The following is a 4,675-nucleotide window of genomic DNA, read 5'->3' as shown; positions in this document are numbered from 1 at the left end:
TCAGACCTTCGGGTCCATAGTTATTAGCTAGATGGCTTCTTCTCTCTCTTTGGATCTCAATACAAAGTTCTCCTCGATTCTCTTGGAGATCTATTCGATGTAATCTTCTTTTGCGGTGTGTTTGTCAAGATCCGATGAATTGTGGGTTTATGATCAAGTTTATCTATGAATAATATTTGAATCTCCTCTGAATTCTTTTATGTATGATTGGTTATCTTTGCAAGTCTCTTCGAATTATCCGTTTGGTTCGGCCTACTATATTGATCTTTCTTGCAATGGGAGAAGTGCTTAGCTTTGGGTTCAATCTTGCGGTGTCCTTTCCCAGTGATAGCAGGGGCAGCAAGGCACGTATTGTATTGTTGCCATCGAGGATAAAAAGATGGGGTTTATATCATATTGCATGAGTTTATCCCTCTACATCATGTCATCTTGCTTAAAGCATTACTCTGTTCTTATGAACTTAATACTCTAGATGCATGCTGGATAGCGGTCGATGTGTGGAGTAATAGTAGTAGATGCAGAATCGTTTCGGTCTACTTATCGCAGACGTGATGCCTATATACATGATCATACCTAGATATTCTCATAACTATGCTCAATTCTATCAATTGCTCGACAGTAATTCATTTACCCACCGTAATACTTATGCTATCTTGAGAGAAGCCACTAGTGAAACCTATGGCCCCCGGGTCTATTTTCCATCATATTAATCTCCCATCAACAAGCTATTTCTATTGCCGTTTATTTTGCTTTCTTTACTTTTACTCTTTACCATAAAATACCAAAAATATTATCTTATCATATCTATCAGATCTCACTCTCGTAAGTGACCGTGAAGGGATTGACAACCCCTTTATCGCGTTGGTTGCGAGGTTCTTATTTGTATGTGTAAATGCGTGGGACTCGAGCGTGGTCTCCTACTGGATTGATACCTTGGTTCTCAAAAATTGAGGGAAATACTTACGCTACTTTACTGCATCACCCTTTCCTCTTCAAGGGAAAACCAACACAGTGCTCAAGAGGTAGCAAGAAGGATTTCTGGCGCCGTTGCCGGGGAGATTCGCGCCAAGTCAAGTCAAGATTTGACTCTCAGCAACGAGCCATTTCTGGCGCCGTTGCAGGGGAGTCTACGCACAAGTCAAGACATACCAAGTACCCATCACAAAATCTTATCCCTCGCATTACATTATTTGCCATTTGCCTCTTGTTTTCCTCTCCCCCACTTCACCCTTGCCATTTTATTTGCCCTCTCTTTTCCGTTCGCCTCTTTTTCGCTTGCTTCTTGTTTGCGTGTGTGTTGGATTGCTTGCTTGTCACGATGACTCTACCTAGATCTGGTGATCTTCACCTTAAAAGGTTAGAAGAGATCGAAAGCAACGTCAGGAGTTTTATGACTTTACAATTTGAGCATAATAATTTCTTTAGAAACGAGCTTAAGGAACAAAAAATCTTTATGGGATATATGAAAAAGAGCTCGATGATATGTCCAAGGAATTTTATGGTTTGAAATCTCAGATTGCTCATCTCGAGAAATTAATAGCTGAAGTTTCGGATAAGCAGGCCACCTTAGTTAATAAGATGGCCGCTAAGCCGGAATTTTTTTGTGAGAATAAAGATGAAGATCTAAAAGTTATTGATGTGTCTCCTATTAAATCTTTGTTTTGCAATATGAATCTTGATAATGATGGGACTGGAGATGAGTCACCTTTACCTAGAAGGCATCCCAAAAATTCGGAGTTTTTAGATCTTGATGCAAAAATTGGTAAAAGTGGGATTGACGAGGTCAAAACTTTAGATATCAATGAACCCACTATTTTGGATTTCAAGGAATTTAATTATGATAATTGCTCTTTGATAGATTGTATTTCCTTGTTGCAATCCGTGCTAAATTCTCCTCATGCTTATAGTCAAAATAAAGCTTTTACTAAACATATCGTTGATGCTTTGATACAATCTTATGAAGAAAAACTTGAGTTGGAAGTTTATTCCCTAGAAAACTTTATGATGAGTGGGAACCTACTATTAAATTAAAATTAAAGATCATGAATTCTATGCTTTGTGTGATTTGGGTGCTAGTGTTTCGATGATCCCAAAAACTTTGTGTGATTTGCTAGGATTCTGTGAATTTGATGATTGTTCATTAAAATTGTACCTTGCGGATTCCACTATTAAGAAACCTATGGGAAGAATTAATGATGTTCTTATTGTTGCAAATAGGAACTATGTGCCCGTAGATTTCATTGTTCTTGACATAGATTGCAATCCTTCATGTCCGATTATTCTTGGTAGACCTTTCCTTAGAACGATTGGTGCGATTATTGATATGAAGGAAGGGAATATTAGATTCCAATTTCCATTAAGGAAAGGCATGGAACACTTCCCTAGAAATTAAATTAAATTACCATATGAATCTATTATGAGAGCCACTTATGGATTGCCTACCAAAGATGGCAATACCTAGATCTATCCTTGTTTTTATGCCTAGCTAGGGGCGTTAAACGATAGCGCTTGTTGGGAGGCAACCCAATTTTATTTTAGTTTTTTGCTTTTTGCTTCTGTTTAGGAATAAATATTTGATCTAGACTCTGGTTAGATTTGGTTTTATGTTTTAATTAATGTTTGTGCCAAGTTAAACCTATAGGATCTTCTTGGATGATAGTTATTTGATCTTGCTGAAAATTCCAGAAACTTTCTGTTCACAAAAACAATTGTTAAAAATCACCAGAACGTGATAAAATATTGATTCCAATTTCAGTAGATCAATAAACAATTTTTCCAGGTCTTCCTATTTTGGTAGAATTTTTTTAGTTCCAGAAGTTTGCGTTAGTTACAGATTACTACAGATTGTTCTGTTTTTGACAGATTCTGTTTTTCGTGTGTTGTTTGCTTATTTTGATGAATCTATGGCTAGTAAAATAGTTTATAAACCATAGAGAAGTTGGAATACAGTAAGTTTAACACCAATATAAATAAAGAATGAGTTCAATACAGTACCTTGAAGTGGTGTTTTGTTTTCTTTCGCTAACGGAGCTCACGAGATTTTCTGTTGAGTTTTGTGTTGTGAAGTTTTCAAGTTTTGGGTAAAAGATTTGATGGATTATGGAACAAGGAGTAGCAAGAGCCTAAGCTTGGGGATGCCCATGGCACCCCAAGGTAATCTAAGGACACCAAAAAGCCAAAGCTTGGGGATGCCCCGGAACGCATCCCCTCTTTCGTCTTCGTCTATCGGTAACTTTACTTGGAGCTATATTTTATTCACCACATGATATGTGTTTTGCTTGGAGCGTCTTGTATGATTTGAGTATTTGCTTTTTAGTTTACCACAACCATCCTTGCTGTACACACCTTTTGAGAGAGACACACATGATTCGGAATTTATTAATATACTCTATGTGCTTCATTTATATCTTTTGAGCTATATAGTTTTTGCTCTAGTGCTTCACTTATATCTTTTAGAGCACGACTGTGGTCTTGTTTTATAGAAATTATTGTTCTCAAATGCTTCACTTATATTATTTTGAGAGTCCTACAAAACAGCATGGTAATTTGCTTTAATTATGATAGGCATTCAAGATTAGTAAAAACTTTTTTATAAGTGCGTTGAATACTATGAGAAGTTTGATACTTGATATTTGTTTTGAGATATGAAGATGATGATATTAGAGTCATGCTAGTTGAGTAGTTGTGAATTTGAGAAATACTTGTGTTAAAGTTTGTGATTCCCGTAGCATGCACGTATGGTGGACCGTTATGTGATGAAGTCGGAGCATGATTTATTTATTGATTGTCTTCCTTATGAGTGGCGGTCAGGGATGAGCGATGGTCTTTTCCTACCAATCTATCCCCCTAGGAGCATGCGCGTAATACTTTGTTTTGATAACTAATAGATTTTTGCAACAAGTATATGTGTTCTTTATGACTAATGTTGAGTCCATGGATTATACGCACTCTCATCCTTCCACCATTGCTAGCCTCTCTAATACCGCGCACTTTTCGCCGGTATCATACACCCACCATATACCTTCCTCAAAACAGCCACCATACCTACCTATTATGGCATTTCCATAGCCATTCCAAGATATATTGCCATGCAACTTACCACCGTTCCGTTTATTATGACACGCTCCATCATTGTCATATTGCTTTGCATGATCATGTAGTTGACATCGTATTTGTGGCAAAGCCACCGTTCATTATCTTCATACATGTCACTCTTGATTCATTGCATATCCCGGTACTCCGCTGGAGGCATTCACATAGAGTCATATTTTGTTCTCAGTATTGAGTTGTAATTCTTGAGTTGTAAGTAATAAAAGTGTGATGATCATCATTATTAGAGCATTGTCCCAAGTGAGGAAAGGATGATGGAAACTATGATTCCCCCACAAGTCGGGATGAGATTCCGGACTAAATAAAAAAAGAAAGAGAAGGCCAAAAAATAGAAGGCCCAAAAAAATGAAAAAAATGAGAGAAAAAGAGAGAAGGGACAATGCTACTATCCTTTTTCCACACTTGTGCTTCAAAGTAGCACCATAATCTTCATGATAGAGAGTCTCCTATGTTGTCATTTTCTTATACTAGTGGGAATTTTTCATTATAGAACTTGGCTTGTATATTCCAGTGATGGGCTTCCTCAAAATGCCCTAGGTCTTCGTGAGCAAGCGAGTTGGATGCA

This window comes from Aegilops tauschii, chromosome 5 (assembly GCF_002575655.3).
Source record: "Aegilops tauschii subsp. strangulata cultivar AL8/78 chromosome 5, Aet v6.0, whole genome shotgun sequence".
Classification (NCBI taxonomy): Eukaryota; Viridiplantae; Streptophyta; class Magnoliopsida; order Poales; family Poaceae; genus Aegilops; species Aegilops tauschii.
The sequence above is the reverse complement of the archived record's forward strand: the minus strand, read 5'-3'. Positions refer to the sequence as shown.